Here is a 23,513-nt window from a genome sequence, read left to right on the forward strand (position 1 = left end):
TAAGCTGATGATGAGCAGTACCAAAAGCTCCGGCAGCATCGGGAAGGGCCTCTCTGAGCCGTTCGGTACAAAATGAGGTTTCAGACACGGCGATTCCATATCGGACGTCTCCTTAAATCTACTTTTGGAGAAAACAATTCGAGCTGCAGATCTGAATAGAGAAGGTACAATTTCCTATAAGAGTGTTTAGCTGCTGACGTACGCCGATGATACTGATATCATTGGCCTCAACAACCCCGCCGTTAGTTCTGTTTTCTCCAGATTGGATAAGGAAGCGAAGCAAATGGGTTTGGTAATGAATGATTTTGTCTATCTACCAGCATTTACATCAACAACAACGTCAGCCTCGAATTTCAACGCAGAATAACTGTATCAAATAAATGCTACTTCGAACTGAGTAGGCAATTGAGAAGTAAACTCCTCTCTCGACGAACAAAGACCAATCTCTATAAGTAACTCATCATCCCCGTCCTCTTATATGGTGCAGAGGCATGGGCCATGACAACATCTGATGAGTCGAAGTTACGAGTTTTCAATAGGAAGGTTCTGTAGAGAATTTATGATCTTTTGCCTATTGGCAATGTCGAATATCACATTCGATGGAACGATGAGCTGTATGAGTTATACGACGACATTGACATAATTCAACAATTTAAAAGACAGCGGCTACGCTGGCTAGGTCATGTCGTCCAAAGGGATGAAAACAATCCAGCTCTGAAGGACCTGGCTACACTTGGAATCTCCAATTTGTACCAAACAGCGGTAAGGAAGAACGAATGATGAACCATCGGTAAAATATTGACCGAAACCATAACAGCCGCGAATGGCAAAGGCGCTTGATTGGTTGTCGTGCTGCCATAATTCCGGACCCAATTAAAACAAATTAAGACCATATAGACGCATCTTTCACGGGAGCTACATATAACGTCTGGTGACAATTTTTGTGCAAGATTTATTCCATTTCTCTAGTTAGTCCTGCATAGTCACACCCATCTCCCAACCAAATATGACTTATAAGTATATAATTGTAAGTAAGATAAATTCGTATGCAGCTAGGGCATCCCGCAATTCTGAGATTGGTTAAGACATACATTTTTTTGATAGTAAATCTGCACTCTCCTTTTTCATTGACTCCGTAAGGGTATTTTCTCCTTACAATACTGTCTTACCATTCTCGATCTAATTAGGATATTAGCGCCGACTGGCTGCCCAAAAAATAATTTTATGGGTATTTGCTCTCTTTAGTAAGTGACTAATATTTGTCTTCCAATTTAGTCTTGGTTCTTATTCAACTCTCAGGTACTTTATTTTTGTAGACAGAGGTTTAGGCTAAGGAGGTGGGATCTTATTTTTGAGTTTACGATGACATTGTATAGTTAAACTTCTGCTTCACTACTGCGAGTCATCTTCACTAATTTTCACATACACTTTTTGGTTTCTTTGAACATTAATTAATAATTATTCAACTTAAGGTTAGCTTTCTTGTATTAAAACCTGTTTAAGTCATCTTTATCATAACTTTCGGTTATATTTCCAGTCAGCTTCCAGTTAGCATTAATCAATGTAATTTATAATTTTTTTAAAAACTAAATTTTACTCATAATTATAAATATTTTACAATCGATTTAATATGATATCATAGCAAACAAATATCTGTTTATAACACAGTTGCTCGATTTTGTATTTATTTTCATTTTAATTTATAATAGGCTTATTTATTATTGGCATAACAACAAACTATCCACAAAAACAATTTTAATTATTATAAAATAATGTAGAAAAATAATTGAAAAAGTAATCGGGCTCAACCGGGATTTGAACCCGGGACCTCTCGCACCCAAAGCGAGAATCATACCCCTAGACCATTGAGCCGCTTAATATTAACAGTTGTGTTTTTTCTTTTTCCGCTTCTTCGATCTTCATTGGCCAGCAACAGTTTCAATATTTACCTGTCTTGAATGATAGTACCTCTTCATTGGTTTGTTGTTGCACTAATTACAAGCGAAGATTCATGTTTTCAAACTTGTTTTCCCTTATGATTTGCATTCAAACATAATCGTGTAAGTTATATGTGTACGATAAGGTATTGACTTTTAAAATGCTGAAGAATGCTCTTTTACAAATGTTTACAAAATAAAATAGTAAGTTAAGGCGAAGTCTTCAAATTTTACCCAAAAGCTTGCACCAACTTAATTAATAAACTGCCTAACATATGTATGTATGAAAACCTTTAAAACTACTCCCAAATCAAGGTAGTAAAAAAAAATACATACATCTGAGGAAGACCATTTCTTTCCCCACGTTTGCGAAGGCCTAAACTCAAGATGCTCCTTCATTTTTAAACAATTTTAACTTAATAATGTTAATTGATAATGAGAAGATTTGCTTTTTTAGAACTCTTGCTAAGCAAACAATAACGAAAGAAATTTATTTTGCTGTTGTTGAATACTCAGATCGTGTCTGCCACACTAAATAGCTCGAAACTTATACTTGTCGTTAGCAGATGGGCGGAGTTAAGTAAACATGCAGACCATATTTCCATAACATTTCTCCTTAAATGCATGAGGTCAGTACTCAACATCTAGACCAAGTGCCTCTTATGTAAAATTACCCACTTAACACGAAATGGATACTTATTTTCCGATTAAACGCGCCGTTTTCCAGAAAAAGCTCAAAATGTGGGTTTTTCTATATGTACCATATATGGTACACTATGCATTGATGTCAAATAAGAGTGAACACTTTTCGTACGTAAATTTTATTTCATTTGATTGGAATGAAAGGAAATTCGTGTACACAAATAAGGTAAATCAATTTAGGTTGAAAAGGAATACAAATAAAATTAATAAAACTAAAAATATCTTATAAATACATATATTATTTTTTATAATTTTTATGATATGCTACAAAACAATTACGTTTATCATTTAAACAAAGATGTACGTTACATTTTTCACATTTGAAAATTGAACGGTTGTTTACGTTTCTGTCTGCATAGCATTTTTCATTTTTGCATCTTTCACTACTTTGAACTACAGGAAAATGATCAATACCGTCGAAACGTAAGTTCTGTGTTGGTCCATGTCCTTGTTGGGGACGAGAAACTTGCGTGAGTGCTCCAGATCGGTTTGTGTTCGCTTTCTTGCTTGCTGCCATATTTGTCAATACATGAGATACTTCCAGACGGAACGCTTTTTGAGTCATTGGGATATTGGAATTTTCTCTTTTAAAAAGCAGCTACGCATTGACCATGCAAATATCCAGTAGGTGATAAAATATCCTTATATACCATTTTCTGCTTTTTAATGTAATTCATCGTCGACCGAGGTGAGAATCCATGAGATCTACACCTCCCATATGCAAATTGTAGTCTTTAATGATTTGGGGGCAAGATATAGTTACTACTTTCTTTTCCTTTTTATCCCAACGTTGTGTAGTCGGAACTTCGATGTCATCGGCTTGTGAATTGCGCACTGGTTTCGTTCCAACAAAAGTTGAAACCAGATTAACCACCCGATTATCTTTCCAGGATAAAGAAATTATTGGTACGCTATGTATTGTAGTTATGAACTCTGCTGAGACACCTCGATTCATCTTCATCATCACCTTTGTATCCGGAAGCTTACAATTTTTTATTCGATTTCGATTGATGGTCCCAATGCTGTGAATACCTTGGGTCCGTAGATAAATCAATAAGGGTATGGATGTGTAATAATTCTCCATGTATAGCATATAATTTTGGAAACGGGGAACTCCGCGAGTCATATGGACTTCAATATTAGCGGAGACCTTCAAATCTGGTTCGCCAGGCAGTAAAGAATGTGCTTCTCCAGTATAAATTTCAAACTTGTACATAGAACCGGATACGTCACAAAGTGCAAATAATTTAAATCCCCATTTCTTGGGTTTGGTTGGAAGGTATTGCTTCATGAAATCACCAACTTTAGTAGAACACATCTGTTCGTCTATCGATGGACGAGATTCCATAGGAATTGTTTGAAAACGCTCATTCAGACAATTCAGTACAGGTCTCAATTTGAATAAACGGTCAGGATTTTCGGGGTTATATTCATCATTGTTATTCATGTGAATATATTCCTTTATCTTCTCAAACCTGTTCACTGTCATTACGTTCCGTACAGCATCAACTCCATTTTGCCTATTCCAATAATCTCGAACGCAAGGTAGTTTGTGATAGGACATATAATATGTAATGCCAATATTTTTTCTAAAATCGAAAATATCAAACAAGAAATTTTGGTCGTTTTTTTCCACTTTAGCATAGTGAATGGTCTCATTTACTATTTTTTCCATTAGTTCGTCGGAAAAAAAATAATTAAAGCAACCATATGCAGTGGCGAACTCATCTAATGGATCTGGCCTTAAAACTGAACTTCCAAGGAAAGAGATTTGCTCTTCATTCAACTGTAAATTACCTTTTTTCCAGCGAATTCATTCAAAATCTGATGACGCTATATCAACAACAATATTTTTATATTTACAGCATTCTTTACGTATAGCCTCTTCGGAACAAGAGCTTTCCAGTGATACCGGTGTTGATAAAACTAACCTTCTTTTGTTCGGAGGCGATGGAAGTTCTTGGCGCACTATAGATAAATCTACAGAGACGTACTCGTCCGGAGCAGTTATACTAGAAGTTTGAAGCACTGACACATTCACATCATCATCATTCATCTCTTTTAAAAATGAATCACTAATCGAATCTTCATCTAATAACTCATAGTCGATCTCGGCTTGATTTCTAACACGCTACGGGTTTCGTGTTTCATCTATTAATTCATCCAATGCATCTGCAGATTCTTCATCATCAAAAGAGACATTTCCATTTTTGGGTATATCTACCTCATCCTCAAAATCGTCACATAGCATATTTGCTACTTCATCCGCGTTATACCTCTTTCCATCAATTATACATCCATCCATATCTGTACATATACATCTACATCAAACAGCAAGTACTGGAAAGGATATTTGGCTCGCATTCATGAAGTACCATATATGGTACATACTTAAAAAAGCAAAAAAGTTACAAAAACTGATCGTATTTTATCACATTTGATTTTATTTAGCTAAAATAAACTCTACTGTACTTACCTGTAATATATATTTCACAAACAATGTAATAAATTATATTTTAATGACGAATGAAAATCACACTTCAAATTTTTCGCAATATTTACGTTCGACCAATTCGACAGCTCGCTGTCAATTGCGTATAAACCTTAGCAAGCTGCGACGACATTTAAATAACTGTTAGTTTTTATGGCTTTCACTAAGAGTAAGCAAAATTCAATTCAGATTAATTTTCATTGAATGACGGCGGATTTAAGGCGTGTACCATATATGGTACGCCATGCATCTGTTATTGAAACACTTTTTTTTTGATTTCCGGAGCTTTAAAAATTCAACACGTCTATTCACAGGGATCAGTCATCAGGCAGAAGCTTCTACAGATTGAAAAAACTTTATATGGCTTTCCCTAAATACTTTTGCACGCTAAGTCCTCTGTAAGAACATAACTGTCTACAAGAAAATAATGGGAAACATAACGGCACATACCCCGCTCACTTCCCTTATAACAACGTTATAATAACTACTTAAGGGGCGATCAAACAATAACTGAATACGCCACTTTTACCTCCGAGATGGCTTGAGACAGCTTTATAGCAATAGGTGTCAAAATAAATTTTAAAATAAATTTAAAATAAAAATTATTCACTTAAAAATTTTCCTTACGTGCATACAAACATATGTAACGAGTAAACCAAGTAGATGTACTTTTTTCAACAGCCTGTTTGCGATAGATCACGCGTCAGTCATGTCAAGCTGTCATGTTATTTTTGTTCAATATTGTTTGGCATTTCATCATGGAAAGACTTACGCCTGAACAACGTTTATAAATCGTTCAACTTTATTACGAAAATTCACGTTCTGTAAAGAACGTCTTTCGAGTGCTTCGCCCAATTTATGGTCATCGTAATCGGCCTATTGAGCATATTATTTGGCACCCCATCACCGATCTTGAGACCCTGCATTCATTATTGGATAATATTCGACCAACATGTTTGAGTGAAGAAAATAAGCAACCGTAGTTGAGAGGGTACTCGAAGACCGTAAATAGTCGATTCGGCGCCGTTCGCAGCAACTCAGACTGACATTTTGAACGACTTGATGCATTTTACGTCGAGAGCTTAAATTTAAAGCGTACAATATACAGCTTTTGCAAGAACTACCTCTCGACCCTCACAAGCGACACCCCTTCGTCTTTGGCTCTTGAAAAGTTCTGAGAAGATCCGACGCTTTCGAACCATATTTTGTTCAGCGATGACGCCCATTTCTGGCTCAATTGATATGTAAACAAGCAAATTGCCGCATTTCAGACGAAGAGCAACTTAAAGTTATTCAAGTGCTGCCATTCCATCCAAAAAAAAAACAACAGTTTGGTGTGGTTTATGGGCCGGTGGAATCATCGATCGATAGTTCTTCAAAAATGATGCCGATGAGAAGTTATCCGTCAATGGCGACTGTTATCGCGCCATGACAATCAACTATTTGATGCCTGAAATTGAAGCTCGTGATCTCGGCGACATTTGGTTTCAACAAGACGGCGCCACTTCCCGCACATCGCATCAATCAATGAATTTATTGAGAGAACACTTCGGTGAGCAGATAATTTCACGTTTTGGGTCGGTCGATTGGCCACCAAGATCGTGTGATATCACACCGCTAGACGTTTTCCTGTGGGAATATGTAAAGTCTAAAGTCTATGCGGACAATTCCGCTTCGATTCATGCCTTGGAGCAAATTCATTCGTTTCATGCGCCAGTTACCGGTCGAAATGCTCACACGAGCCTAGTCTTCGAAAAGTGTATTTAACGGATGGACCATCTGAGCCGCCAAAAATGCCAAAAAAGTGTTTTTTCGATTGATAATAAAGGTTCCCCAATAAATTTGACGTTTCTGTGTTTTTTCTGTTAAAAACTAGGAAACCTCGAAATGGATCTCACTTTAGTAAATAAACAAGAAAAAACATGCATTAAAGTTGGAGTGTAAATAATGCTGAAAAGACTCTACAAGCCGAATGCTACAAGCAAATTATCAGTTAAGAGGGTGCAACAAGCCAGATATTACACGATATCATCGCTTTGCAGCGATGAGAATCTGGTTACCTACTCGTATCAAGGAATGATTTTGTCAATTATTCACTTAGTCATTTGGCTGAGTTAGACTATTGCTTTTAAAGGTTTGTCAAGCCAATGATCTGTGCTGATATACCAGCTACGATTGAGTATTTGGAAACTAACACTCTGGTTATGAACGAGGTGAGGCCGGCTAAACTGTAGAAATTAAAAAAAAAAAAAAACCAGACCAACTTTTTTTAAATTAAGGAATTCATAAGACGCTCTCACTAATTAAGCCAAAAAACATTCTAGGCCACTTATTAATTTTCCGTATTACATTTAAAATAAAAATTAATCACTTAAAAATACTTCTTACGTGCATATACTATATTTATATGTATACGGATATATGATATTTATTTAATTGTTTTACTCTTATTTCGCTGGAGTTTTATTACTCAGCAAAATTTGTATTGAAAATAAAAAAGTCGATTAACGTTTCGTTTACAGTTATCTCATTTGTTTAATCTGCTATTTATCAGTGACTGCTATTACAGGCACATTTCCATAAAATATGTGTGGCCAGATTTACATATTTTGCTTAATTACATGATTTCACACAGCATTTTCACATTTTTTACAACTTCACATTTCAATAAAAGTCAACAGTTTGAACTTTTTACGCGCTTTTGAAAAAGCCATTCACTTTTATTGGGTTTTTATGATCTGCTTTGGTGAACTAACTGCCTTCGTATTTGAAAAAATGTATGAACTTGTTTGTAAATATATGCGATTGCATAACACTGATTGCGAAACATCGCATGTTAGTATAAAAATGCATATTGTCAGTTGAACAAAAGCTGTGGGCGTGAGTTCAAAAATGCTGCGAATGAAGTTTTTTTGCCGCTTCTAAAGTGGAGTTTGAAAAAATTAAATAAATAATGAAGTTTGTAAAATGTCATCACTACAGCATATAATAGACAACTGGAAGAACCGAAGAACAGAAATTTTGAGCACAAACTAGAACATATAAAATGCATATGCAAATACTCCCGCAATTTGCAAGGATTCAAGCCAGGGAAGTGCCTTCAGGTATTTAAGGCATTAGTTATATGGGGTCTAAAGCAAGTTTTCACTCGATTTTATTCATTCTCAGCACAGGGATGCATTGTTATTATAAAAATACGATTTTTCAATAACTCACATATTGGCCGATAATGCGGTATAAGTGAACCGGAAGCTCGAAAATCTTTATATTAGGTGTATGGGGGCTCTGGGAAGTATTGACCCGATTTATCATTTTTGATACACAGAGATATTATTATGAGGTAAAGATTCTCTTTGAATTTCAATTATACAGGAATCTCACACACGTTTACCGATATTTTCGATAAAAAGTCAACCATAGGCACTGGTGTCCTCATATTCGGTACTTAGGAGCTTGAACCAGAAAGTGAAAGAATCAAAATTATTATAAAATTATATTACATAGTCCGATTTCACTAATTTTTATACCGAATTTGCAAATTTAAAATGGTTCAGGTGGATTCACCAACCAAAGTCTCATTGGGTAAGATTATGTAAAGAAAAAGACAAATAACAAAAAAGTGGCAAACTCATTCAACGCCACATACGTCCCCGGTAATATACGTATGGAAGGCAACGATTAAAGATAGTGATCCGATCGGAACAATTTCTTATCAGATAACATCGTTGTCTCGAATTATAACTCAATATCAAATGAGACGATTTTCCATCCAAGCACTTAATTTCGCACTTATACAGGATTTTCCAATAAGAGTGTTATGATTTTTATAATTGTATAATTTAGTATGAAGTCTATACAATAGTATGAAATCTATACAATTAAGTTCTGAATATAACAACATTCAAATGGCCTCCGCGACTGTTTTTGCAAAAACGAATTGTATGTTTGAGTACTTTTTCTAGTAAATCAATCGTCTTATGTCATGAAAAGCACGTTTAATATTGACTTCCAAAGCTTGAAAGGTATCTGATTTATTGCTAAAGACCAGTGACTTCAAATATCCACATAAGAAGTAGTCTAATGGTGTTAAATCACAACTTCTTAGAGGCCATTCAATGTCACAATTTCTTGAAATAATCAAATTTCCAAACTTTTCCTGCAATAATTCAGTTGGCTGAACTTGCTGTGTGGCACGTAACCCCATTTCGGAACCCTATGTTTTCAAGATCAACTTCTTCCTATTGCGACCATAAAAAGTTAGTTATCACCGGTCTTTGCCGCTTTCCATCCACAGTAATAGTGTCACCAGCTTCATTTCAAAAGAAGAACGGGCTGATAAATTCACCAGAACGAAAACCACACCAAACTGTCAATTTAAGTGAATGTAAGGTTGTTCATGAACAATGTGTGAAGTCGCGCCAGAATCGACAGCTTTTTTTGCTTACTACGCCACTTAAATGAAAGTGATGGAGATGATTTTCTTAAAAAAATCGACGTTTACGGTGGTCCAATGGTTTCAGTTCTTGAGTGAGAACATTTTTATACGGAGGCAAGCCCAAATCGTTTTTCAAAATTCGCCAGGTTGTACTTTAAGACAGTCCCAATACTTGAGAACGTTTTGGAATCGACAAATTTCGGTCTTCAGCAACAATTGCCTGAACGGCAGCAATATTATTATTACTTCGAGCGGTTCATTGTCAAGCACAGGACGATTATTACGACCATAAAATGGCACGAAAAATTGCAATTGCAGAACGATTATTTTGATAATAAAATTGAATAATTCGTAGTTCTTGCATATTACTTACATGATGGAATTGTAAACAGTACTGAATATAATGAAAATAATTACAGATCATAGATATAAAAGTATAATATTAAAAATGGCCGAAACGACACTTAGAAAGCATATCAACCCTATTGGAAAACTAGGTTGGTATGCTTAGAGGACTTTAAAAGACTTTGCTACTTCAGTGAACTAGTTAATTTACTTCGCTAAATTTTCGAGGAAATTTGAGAGAAAAAAACTGATGTTCACAACTCGCAGAAGCATATCTCTTGGCGACTTAGTCCAGTTATAAGAATACCCAAAATGTGTTTTCAAGTACCAATTACGAAGAAGAATTCTCACTCACTTTCTCATTTATTAGCGTTTTGTGTTGAAGAAAGGAAGCGGTAGAGTGCTCAAAAACCTTACATTTTGTGAAAAATTTCCAAACATTGTGAGCTGACCTTGACCGTTATATTATAAAACAATAAAGGGACTCAACGCAGTGAACTCTGCAAATACTTTCATACAATTATAGAATTGGTCAATTAAAAAAGTCATAAATGCATTACTGTAATACATCATCAATGATAAGTATAATAGCTGGAAAATTATTTTAAAATAGCGGTAAGCAAGCTGGTTTACGAATAAATAAAATGTACTAAAATACTGGACACAGTACCTAGAACCACATTCGAAGTAAGTCACTACTCGCGGCAGCTTCACGAAATCTCACAAAATGGCGGTCGCTCAGCAAATACCGCTTCTCTTCGCAATTGTTGCAGTGATCCATGTACAGTCGGTTGAAATGACAGTTTTTATGGAGAATACTACGAGCAGCGAACTGCAGTGCTACAAGGATTTTCTAGTGGCAATAAACGCCGAGGAAAACTTTGAGAATTGCTTGTTCTACGGTGAGCCAAGCAAAAGCAAAATGCTAAATTTGTTTTTACGAGCTATTACAGAGCACTTTGTGAAACCCGTTATAATACAAAGTGTCAACAAAACCAAACAAGAAATTGCAAACAGGTTTAGCAGCGATATGCTCATCATTGCACAGATCGGAGACGATTTCGAAACGGAACTATCGACACTCGCCAGTACACTCGAACGCATGCGACAGAAGCGCATAATAATCATCAATACTAAGCCCCTAACACACCAAGCAGTCGAACCGTACTTAAAGCAGGTCTTTTTGCATTGCGAATCGGAAAAATTACTCCATGTTGTCGGGATCTTTAAAGGCTTCCCAGTAACGAAAATATTTCACAGTTACAGCATATTTCCGAGTTTCGCATTGGAAATGAAGACATTTGGTGCAAACCATGGGTCAGTGTTTCCACGACGCATGCAAGATCTACAAGGTTTTGGCATACGCACAGCTCCCGTTCAAATATTTCCATGGTCTTTCACATACGAGCTGGACAATCAAGTAAAACCTAGTGGCTATCTGCAAAAAATAGTGGAGACATATGCGAAGTACAAAAATGCCACGCTCAGTTACCCAATTCCGGTAATACAGGACGATGCCACTGCTGGCGATAAAATCGGTGAGCTGATGAGAAGCAATAAGCTCGATATACCAGCTAGTCGCAAGTATTCGGAAAACCCAACAAATTTTGACGAGGCTTCACGGCCTTTCGGGTTTAGTGGATTGTTTATTATTGCGCCAAATATGTGGGGTAATTCCTTCTGGAGTTTTCTCGGCATCTATGGTGATCGTCGACAGCTGACACTTTCGCTCCTCAGTTGTTTGTCGACTATTGTGCTCTTCTATTTCTGTCGACGTCTGCAGTACGCGCGTTCGGCTAGGCGATTTCACAAAAACTTGTTCGCCGCGCTTCTGGAACCCAACTATTTGTCGGGAAATTTTGCCGTTAAGTATGCACCTTCCGTGCAGTACCTGCTAACAGTTCGTTTGATCACATGCGTATCGGCGGTTTATACCATATTCTTATGTACACACTTCACTGCGAATCTAAATACATTTATGACTAAGCCTGCTACGACACGCCTTCCGCAGAACTGGGATGATCTAAATGAAGATGGTCACAAATTGCTGATCTCTCACCGTTTCTACAATTATTTACGTTCGTGGTGTGATGAGACATGTACACACATTGAGCGCTCGGTGGTATTAGTCGACTCATTCAAGCAGGCGCGCGATTTGCTTTTAGCCTTTAACACCAGCTATGCCTATTCCACCAACAAATTTACTTGGTACTACATTAAGCTACAAATGCGCAAGCTGAAGCGATCGACTTTTCGTCCAACCGGCATCTACTTGAAACGACGTGTGTTCGATTGTTTTTTCCTGCCGCGAAACTCGATTTTCAAAGACTCGTTAGATCTGTTTCTTATGCGCATTGCCGATCATGGCTTGCAAGTGTATTGGATTGACTTGACATATATGGATGCCGTGCGCTATGGCGTTATACCGAATATTAAACATCCGGATAGTGTGCTGGAAAAACCGCTTGGTATGGAATATATTTCGTTTATGTGGCCCTTGTTCGGTTTCGCTTGGACACTGGCATTCTGCATTTTTGCTATTGAATTAATTAGTGTGCGTTGGAGATCGTGGATGAAGAAAATACGCTGATAAATTATAATTGGAATTCGTTATTAAGCTGTGTCGTAAGTTCTTTGCATTGTTTGCTTTAATTGTAGTAAAAGTAATAATAAATTCATGATGTCAAACTGTGTGTTGTGCTCTTGGTTGTTGTCATTACTCACATAACTTATCGGCACCCCGCCAAGTTTAATTTAGAAATAGCTTGATGCTACAGCCTATGAGGTCATGCTATCCTTGACTAGCTTTGAGCTCATTATCAGCGAGCTCAAGGTCTGTATTGCAGCTTTGCTATCAGAAGTAGATGCAGACCTCACCAAAAGATTTGGAGACAAATCGTTGGCGGTTACGTTTTCGGGTTTATAGAAGTTATATCTTCTTCTTCTTCTTTATTAGCGCAGAGACCTTTTACGCGGTGCGGTTGACTGAAGTTTAAACACCATGTTCTCAGTCGCCTTCGCGGTTTACTTTAGCAACAAGTATCACTGGATACCGCAGCACTGTGGTCCATACAGCAATAATACTTTTAAAAACTGAAACCAGTTATATATTAAATATGTGTTTCAGGGGTACAGATAGCCCAGTATTTTCCCTTTTACAACTAATTCACTCAATTAATTGAAACTGATTTTTTTTTTTCATTTGATCTGTTGAAATAATATTAACTAATATGGCAACACTTATTCTTATTGATATGTTTAACAAGTCAATTAATTTTTATGATCAGGCAAGAGTCAATTTCCTCATACTTTTGGACTAAATGCTTCAATGGTTTCCGCTTGGTTTCTACCTTTTGAATATGCACTTTCTTCACTTCGATATGTTTTTCTAAAGGTTACTGTTGCAGTGAATGCTGATGCGTGCACTTGCCTGATTCCTCAGGCTGCAGTACTCATCCACTTGGAGCCCACCTCCTGCAGCTGTTCACATTGACTGTGTGCCGATTATGTGCAGAGGATTGTCGCGACTAATGTCGATGCAAACAATAATATCGGTACGTGACTGCAGTCGAAATGCTGCGATTGAGCCTTACACATTCACTCACGTAACTACAAAAAAACCATCACGAAAAAGAGTCTCGATTCATTATAGAAATCAGTTTAAATTGACTTTAATATGAACAAAAAGAAAAAAACGAACCTTATACTCGTACATCAGGTGTAGTATGTTAGAGAGTTCCTTATATCTTAGACTGTATCAGGTTTGGGGTACGGTTGAAATTCAAGATAGTTAGGTAGGGAGTCCTAGCAATCTTACTAAATGTGCGGCCCATATTTCATTCACGTCACGTGTGTCAGCATATTGAGCAAGTTAGGGATTGACTCCACCGAGAATCAGCTATGTTTACCTTGTCGATTAAATATCTACTAGCAGCCAGACCCATACAGTTTCCTCTTTTTGCGGTGTCTAATTGCTGGGTTCTGCTGGTACAGGTTTAACTTGAGGTTTGAAACCTGATCAACATTTTTTTCACATTTAAACACTATCTACATTTATTAGATATACCGAAAGTAATGCTATGGGAATGTATTATATATTTCTAAAATTAAGAACCCTTTTTCCTCTTTCGCATGCTTCTTAAATTTTTTCTCAATGCAGTCTTATTTTAGCTTCAAGCACTTGGCACAATTGCGCTCTAATTTGTTCAAACTGTCTGAAAGATAAGTTGTGCAGAGGTTTGCAAACCAAACTTTCGTGACGACGGTAAACCTGTTATTTGGGTTAAAATTTCTACCAGCCGAGCTATTTTTTCTAGTTTAGAATCGAAAATATGTCGCGGCAAATATAGAAAATGAGTTAGTAATGCATAACCTAATTCGACAAATTTAAGTGTGGAAATATTAGCGAGAGCCTTTCCAAATAAGTTATTATAGATCACACCTTGTGAATCTCAAAAAACGGTTTTACTTCAGGGCGAGTTAACTTGTGAGGGCCCTGTATCAAGTATTCCCTGGTGTGTACCAGTAACTCCATATTTTGTGGATGGTTACAAAATGATACAGAAATATCTTCGAAATTCGCAGCAACGAGACCATTGGCAGCCATTTTCATTGAAATACGAATATTTTTAAACACCTAAAACCAATTTTTGACGTTATCCATCGAAAAGAAGACTCACCAGATAAAGTATTCAAATATAGAGCGTTGATTTCCAATCCAAAACATGAATCGAGAAGCGATCGATATTGGTTCTTTTTCATTTTTCTAACATAGCGTGCCCGCTATTTTCACACGAGGCCAGAACAAAGCTATGACTACGACAATATGCGTTAACGGGAATGTACTATACCATAGTAAATATACATATATTGCGCTAGTCATGCCATTCGGCCGGTGTGGACAAACATTTATTGGACTATTCTCATTTATAAAGCTACAAGAGTTTAGTCGTGAGCTTCCAAAAATTAATATTCTTGAATTTTTTTTCCAACGATCCCTGCCCCAGAAAGTACAAAATTAGTGGTAAGGGGGTTATGTGGCTTATGACTTGACGCTCATTCACACCTAACTAGTCTGTAAATTGAGTGGAGAAAGGTTATATAAATTGCCACAATCAAACATCTGACAGAGATCTACGCCATATATATTATAAATCAAGCAGGATACTTGAAATTTGTCTTCAACCGGCTTTATTCAACGTCGTTATTACTGGAGGCATCGCTATTTCATTGCATTTATCTCTCTACAATATTTACTTAAAAATATTACCATTAACCATAAACAAATTTGCTATTACCTTCTATTGTTTATTGTAAGTTATCCCTTTTCCGTAATTCAACAATTCAGTTTCCTTTTGATATCTCAAGACATTTCTATCATCTCTTTTATGTATTTATTTCATAATATTCAGCGAATTATTGCCATCACCAGCTTAACAAAAAAAAATAAATATAATAATAAAACATATTCTTATGTCGCTTTTGAAGGAACATTGCAATTGTGCGATAACTGCATTCATAAAACTTTCGTCGTCTGTCGTTTGCTGTTGCCTCAAGGCTAAACGGCGCGTTGTGCAAACAGTTTTATGCTGCAATTTTCTGAAGTCCCTTATACGGCGATAAGTGTAAAAGTTTGTACTGTGATGATATTTGCATCTTTACGCTTTGCTATTGCGATAATTTTCTTAAATAAATACATAAATGTACATCTATATCAATTCACCGACTTTCCTTGAGCTAAGCTTCCTTTCGGTTAGGCATTTAGTTGGTGATATAAATAAAGAATTTCTATTCTATAAAAAAATTAAACCCAATATTTGCTCACAGTAGTATAAAAGAACGCATTGGCAGACAAAAAACAGGCCGAAATGCGTGAGTACGAAAAGTTTCACAAGTTGACTGACAGGGGTAATGATCGAAAATTCTACGGAAAGATGCGGCGACTAACAGAAGTTTTCAAAACCGGAGCATACTCTTATAAAACCCAAAGCGGTGATCTTATGGCTGATGTTCAGAGCATACCGAAATTATGAAGGGAACACTTCTCAAGTGTATTGAATGGCAGTGAAAACATAACACCAGGAGATGGTAAACTCGATTCCTCAATCGATGACGATGGAGCAGATATTCCATTGCCCGACCATGAAAAAAATTCGAATATCAATTACTCGTCTGAAGAACAACAAAGCGGTGGCGAAGAACTGATAAGAAGCATGTATCAGCTTCCTTGTTAAGGGGTCCCGGTGGTCTAGAGCCGTCAAATTAAGGGTGTTTTCTGGATTTTTTTAAGGAAAAAAATTAAAAAAATTTCGCACTTTTGAAGTTCAGATTCTGAAAACAGCTATTTTTGGACCAGTTTTAGATCGAAAAAAAATCGAAGTTCTTAAAATTAAAAAAAAAAAACACCGTATTAAAATTTCAAGTGATTCGGATGGATAGTTTTTTTTTTCATCAACGGCGCGTCGCAAAAAGTAGTTTTGAAATAAATGAGTACAAAGCATCCATTCATCGACCCCCTCGACCGCGCGCTACCTGCTAAAATGGCTGTAGAAGCTAAAATAATGTGAATATCCTTCCAAAAATATTACAGTATATTCTTAAAGGACTATACTTTTGAAATATCAAAATCGATCAAAAATCGATTTTTTGAAAATTCTAGACCACCGGGATGCCTACTACTGTTAAAAATCATGCATCAGCTTCCTTGTTAAATATGGTGGGACGAAAGGATGACCAGAGATTGGAATTTAAGTGTGTTCTGCCCAATCCACAATAAGATAAGGATAAGCCTCCTTAAACTCGAATATAAGGCCTTATCGAGCGTAGTGTGCGAAAGACTAAAGTCCAACGTCAACAAACTGATTGGACCTTATCAGTGTGGCTTCAAACCTGGAAAATCTACTATCGACCCGATTTTCACCTTGCGCCAAATCTTCGAAAAGACAAGTGAAAAGAAAATCGGCACACACTACCTCCTCGTCGATTTCAAAGCCGCCTTCGACAGCACGAAAAGGAACAACAAAAGCTCCGTCCGGATCGGGAAGGACATCTACGAGCTAGCGGGTTCGTCACTCGATAAGTTTTAGGTTAGAGGTCTGAAATTTTGAATTTTTTCAGCATATATCAATGTTTTTTAGAGTCTAATAAAAATTTATTAGTTAATACTGGTATTCCAGATGCAACTTCTAATTTATAGAGACCAACAGTTTTCTGGGCCACATTAAGAGCTATTCTAAGGCTTCTCCAAATATTTAATATTGTTAACTTAAATGCATACATATCTGCATGGTTATTTAGAATTTAATAATTATCTCCTTTACACAGAGTCTACAACTTCCCTAGACTTTTAGGTAGTCATAGCAAAGCTTAGTTACATAAAATTACAAATTACGCTTGGTCGAAGTCGCAAAAGCTGAGCCAACAAAAACAAAGACAACTTAATGTATATATGGTTAACTGTACATATTCACTATTATCACATGTTCTTCAAGACTCTTCGAAATGTGAGGTAACAACCGCAAATTAAACATATTTCGGTACGTATAACGGTCACACTGCAAGCTAACAGTTAATAGCGTGTTGTTGTTATTGCTGGTTACCCAAAGAAAAACACGACTTGTAATAACTCCGAATAGTAAGACGTCTGTGAGCACTGCTCAGCACATAATCCGATATGTGCATATGAGAACAAGAACAAGGTACACCTTAAAGTAAACACAAAAGCTTAATGTGAAATTTGTTATTGTTGTTAGCATTAATGGGACTTGTTGGCGGAGCTTTTTGCGTAAAACTTTTTTATCAACTTGTTATTTGGCGCACAGTTACAGGTGTGTTGCATGCAGTTTATGACCGAAACCGAAACCAAAACACACAATGCCATAAACATCGTGCAGCCAACAGCAGCAAAACCAACAGCAGCAACAATAACAACTGCCATATCAGAAATATCAGCAAAAACAAGTACTTGGAGATTCGAGTCAACAAGCCTCTGCAATGTTACAGCCAACAAATAAACATGACCAAAACTAACTGGCAACACTACCACAAAAACACAAACACACACACACACATACACACATACAAACACATTCTCACACGCATACGCCCACATTTACAAATGGCGAATTCAAGCCAACTCGTCTGTGTTGCAAAATTTCGGTCACTTGTTTTCTTCCACTTTTAAATGCGCACCCACACATCGGCGGACATAAGGACTCGAGGTCTTCAGTTTTGCATCTCTGTGCGCTTATGCACTTGTCTGCACGTGCCAAAGTTCAAGCAACGCCAACACATTAGCACCTGTCTGCTTGTTGGTTTGTACTTGTTGTTGTTTGTTTGTTTTTTGAAAATGTGTGTGGGCGTTTATATGTGGTCGCTTAGCGATTATGGAAATGTGACTGAGTTGTGACGCTGTTGATAACTCGAGATATCGAATAAAGCGATATTACAGTTAACTGTGGCAATTTGGTAAGCAACTGTAAACAACTGAAACAGTTCACGTCTGCCCGAAGCCAACGAAAGTCAGAGCAACAATTTTGATAAACTCCAATTAAAAATGAAAGTGGAAATATATATGTATGTATGTAGACAGGGAGTTAAAAATTCAAAAAGGAAATTAAAATCGAAATAGAGATGCAAGTGAATCCAAATAATGGCTTCACTGAGTGATTCAAATATGACACAGAGATGTTAATTGCTTATGGTTTTACAGATAATTAGGTGAAAGTGGCATTTATTAAAACGTTAAAATTGTCTATGAAAAATTTTGTGAAGATCTTCTCAAATAAAAAAGCTTCCCATACGATGCCTTGATTTTGATGTATTATCCTAAATGACAGCTAAATGTATTCTATAGTGGTTCGATATCGGCGGTTCCAAAAACGAACAGCTTCTCGAGGAGAAAAGGATGTATTAACATGTAACTATATATCGGTATCTTTAAATATGGAAACTAGTTCGTAGATTTTGTTAAATCGCTTCGAAATTCGAAGAATTAAAGGGTTGCATGGGTACTCGCAATAGGACCTTTCCCTATCTAAATTGAGCTTGAGCTGAATTTTTTGACGACTTATTAAATTTCTCTTGAGTTACGTGATCCCCATGGTAGTGAAATGGTTAACTCTTAGTAGCATTTCACAATAAGCTAAGCTATCTATCTATCTCTCATCTGGTTCTGTTAAGAGACCCCACTTATTGATCTATATATCTGGTATAAAGTCAATTAGCCGAATATCTTTTTCTTTATTGGCGCAGACATCGCTTACGCTGTTATAACCAAGTTTATGACAGCGCATTGTACTTTAATATGGTTGCGCATCCTCCAACCAACCAAACCAACTGTTGAAATGAGCTAAGCCTCTCCTTACCACACTACTCTATTCGGGAAATGATATACAATGTAGTCGTACATCTCAAACAGCTCATCTTTCCATCAAACGCGATATTCGCCGTGGCCAACGCGCGAAGGGCCATAAATCTTTTTGTCCACGCCTCTGCACCGTATAGCAGGACGGCAATAATGAGTGACTTATTTCTTTACTTCTCAATTGCCTACTCAGTCCTCAACGTCAGTTTACACAACCGTATTAATTTTGCGGGGATACCAAATTCAGACATCGCGGCATAAAGGCAGCTCCTTTTCGTGCTGTCGAAAGCAGCTTTGAAATCGACGAAGAGGTGGTGTGTGTCGATTCTCCTTTCACGGGTCTTTTCAAAGATTTGGCGCATGGTGAATATCTGGTCGGTTGTTGATTTGCCAGGTCTGAAGCCACACTAATAAGGTCAATATGCTCGATAGAATCTTATACGCCATGTTGAGGAAGCTTATCCCACGCTAGTTGGCGCAGAACCCTTTTTGTGGATTGGGCATAGCACACTTAAATTCCAATCGTTGAGCATGCTTTCGTCCACCCATAGTTTACAAAGAAGCTGATGCATACTCCTTATCAGTTCTTCTCCGCCGTGTTTGAATAGCTCGGCCGGCAATCCATTGGCCCCGCTGTTTTGTTGTTCTTCAGACGGGTAATTGCTATTCGAACTTCTTCATGGTCTAGCAATGGAACGTCTGCTTCCGTCCTGGCTGCGTGCGCTCCAAGCGCTCATAGAAGGCATCTTTGGTCACATCGTACTTATCTTCCGTCGGGGCATAGGTGCAAATCAGCGATATGTTGAAGAACTTTGCTTTGATGCGAATTGTAGCTAGACGTTCATCCACAGGGGTGAATGACAATACTAGGCCACGCAGTCTCCCTTCCACCACGAATCCCACACGAAATTTGCGCTCCTTTATATGGCCACTGTAGTAAATGCCACAAGAACCTACTTGCCTCAGTTTTTTCCCCGTCCATCGTATTTCGGGGACGGCGGTGATGTCAGCCTTCACTCTAACGAGGACATCAAGCAGATGGGCATCTTCCCAATTAAAGGAGCGGACATTCCAGGTACATGCCTTCAAATCATAGTCCTTATTACGTTTGCCATGGTCGTCATCAAAAGGGGGGTCTCTCATCCGAGGCTGACGTTTAGTTTTCATTGGTACTGTCCTAAACCCAGCGTACAACTCTGTGGAGGGGATTTTTTCGCCTTCTCACTTTAGCTCGCCTTCAAACGGATGTTCTTAGGCTACCCAGAGGATACTTGGTCAAAGGCCGGAAGCCGTGAGCTGCTTGAGCCATATGTAATAACTCCCAAGTGAATAGCGATCAGAGAACTTTCCTCACTTGCGTGAACTTCTACATTTACCCACCGACGTTACTATACGATGACGAAAACCGCATTTGACAAAGACAAAAATGTTTTAGAACGTACGAATTTTGCACCATGTCTGATATGTAATACTGTAAAACGTAATTTTTTCATTTTGTTCGAACCAATTCAACCATAAAAACTCCTTCTCCTCATGAAACTTTACCGTCGATCACCTTCCAACAACGCGCTTGAAAGAAATTAAGCTCAACAAATGCAAGCAGCTTTCTTAGGTCCTTTTACAGATGGAAAAATTATCACTCCGGACAAAAATCTATTCCAAAGTGATACTGTAATCAAATTGAAAGATGAATTTTTAATTTATATGTATGTAGTATACTTTCGATTTTTTTTTCTGTAAGTTGGTAGTACTGTTATTTTAACTAATATCGTGCCACAGCCACCGCATTCGCCTGATTTACCTTCGTGTAACTTCTGGCTATGCAGCAAATTCACATGACCACTCCGAGGACACCGTTTTGACTCAATTGAGGCTATATGACGACATTGACATAGTTCAGCGAATTAAAAGGCAGCGGCTACGCTGGCCAGGTCATGTTTTCTGAATGGACGAAATACTCCAGCTCTGAAAGTATTCGACGCAGTACCCGCCGGGGGAAGCAGAGGAAGAGGAAGACCTCCACTCCGTTGGAAAGACCAGGTGAAGAAAGACCTGGCTTCGCTTGGAATATCCAATTGGCGCCACGTAGCGAAAAGAAGAAACGACTGCCGCGCTGTTGTTTACTCGGCTATAATCGTGTAATCGTGTATTAAGAAGAAGAAGAAGAAGAAGAAGAGGCCATAAAAGCTGAATCGAAGAAGTCTCGGATGGCCATCACGACGGAGGATTTTTCCAAGTGCTATGATGACTGGAAAATTCGTTGTCATAAGTGTATTGCAACGGGAGGGGATTACTTTGAAGGAGATGAAATGGATAAAATTCACCTTTCAATTTGATCACAGTAGTACTCATTGTTAAATAAATCTAATTTTATTAATTTTTTTTATTATACTTTCATTTTTATAACAGCCTAGAATGGAACAAAATTTATGGAGTCCAGTATTTGCAATTATAAGTATACGACATTTAAATATTTGTGCTGTATTTAATTCTGTTTAAAGTGTGAAAAGTATAAATATAAGAAAGGTCGAATAAAGTACTAAAAGCTATTACACCACGTACATATATGTATGTATAACACTCTATAACGGCGTGTGGATCAGTTGATGGTGGATATTGTACATATTTACAAGCGAAGTTACATCATTCAATGTTGTCAACAGAGTGTAACGTACAGAGCAACAGCTGGTGTTAAAGTAAACATGTTTTCGTTAGTTTTTCGCTTTAAAGCATTACGGCCAGGCGCAAGTCCATACGATTCACTACAAGTTATTGTTGCTGCAGCACTTACAATTATTAAATGGACTCATGAATATGGGTCAGACAATGGGAGCTTATTGCCGCAGCTGCTTCCTGTGCTGGATGTAACTGAAGTCAAGGAGGCAGCTGCGTTGCTTACCAACCGAAGTCAATACCTCGCGAGTTCCTGCTTTTGACGCTGTTATTGTCTCATGCACACATTCACCCACGTATGCGAGCAATATTCGCATACAACATTAATCAAATAGCTCGACATTGTTGACAAAGACGTCGGCAATCTTGACATTGTCGTTGTGGTATAAGAGCAAGCCCTGCATTAATGGCGAGTAGACTAAATATGGGAGTAAAATGTACTCCAAAAAGGTCGGGGAGTACTCCAACATTACTCATAATACTAGTACTTTAAATATAACATGTTGGCAACATCAAGTAGGCATAGAGTAGCAAGCCACCAATATAAATATATATATATTCATATTCCCTTGCAATGACTTAAACTGTATGAGATTAGTATTGTTTTTAGATCAGAAGAGCGGCTCATGTTCTGAACGAAAAAAGAGAAGAGAGATCATTGGTGATAAGGTTTTTAAATACCGAAAGAGTATAAATCTAAACCCGATGCGAATTCTCAGGATAAAAGTGTTAAGGAGCACTTTAGTGTGGAATTATTAAAAAATATTTTTTTTTCATACTTCAAAAATAGGTTATACCTGTAAAAATAACAAGGTAAACTTTAAGTTGTTATCTCAAATAATTTTTTATTTACAGCCATCTAAACGTGTTCTTCGTGAAACTACATTGTGCACTTGTAATTTTAGCGCCTTCAGAGCCAAATAAAGCAATGGATGGAGTAGTTTATTTTCTTTCTAATTCCATTTAATTCCATTAATTTGTCTTCTTTTTTGGAAGTCACTGTAGATGTGCACTTTAAGTAATAATGTCCGCATTATACAGATACGTTAAGGGATAAGCTGACTGAAGAAATATATTAAATATATAAAGAAGATGTTAAGTTCAAAATATCAACACGACACAGCAGATCTAAATACCATCATTTGTTATCATCATCATCGGTCTATGAGACCTACACGTCAACTCCTCCACTTCTGGGTTCGTAAGAAATACAACATGAGTGTATCTGGTGAATGACGTAAACAACGCGAAATATTTAAAGGGTTATTGACATTTCTAAATAGCTTATATTGTCGAATTTGTATACCTTGAAGGAAACGTTGGAAGTCCTATAAAAATTTATAGAAATAATCATATATCATATATGTATATATATGCAAACTAATCCTGTTAGCTGCTCATTTGGCAGAACTCCGATGTTGGACCACTATAGGATATAGTCACAAAGTCAAGATAATGATTTCATAAAGTTCTTTTTTCCTTATTACTTAAGTAACCTCACTTCAACTAAAGGATTTTTATATCACACTACGACGAGTCTTGAAAGAACTAGTAGAATTAGTTTTA

The 23,513-nt window shown here is 37.2% G+C and overlaps 1 protein-coding gene and 1 non-coding gene across 6 annotated transcripts in view; both read right to left on the reverse strand.

Moving 5' to 3' along the window:
• LOC126753090 (sex determination protein fruitless) overlaps positions 1-23,513 on the reverse strand; it is a 456,704-nt gene that overhangs the window by 374,169 nt on the left and 59,022 nt on the right. The gene's annotated exons all lie outside the window — the stretch shown is intronic.
• Positions 1,801-1,872, reverse strand: Trnap-ugg (transfer RNA proline (anticodon UGG)). Its single transcript has one exon. It is a non-coding gene; the product is annotated as a tRNA-Pro (tRNA).

The sequence above is a fragment of the Bactrocera neohumeralis genome, chromosome 2, assembly GCF_024586455.1.
Source record: "Bactrocera neohumeralis isolate Rockhampton chromosome 2, APGP_CSIRO_Bneo_wtdbg2-racon-allhic-juicebox.fasta_v2, whole genome shotgun sequence".
Classification (NCBI taxonomy): Eukaryota; Metazoa; Arthropoda; class Insecta; order Diptera; family Tephritidae; genus Bactrocera; species Bactrocera neohumeralis.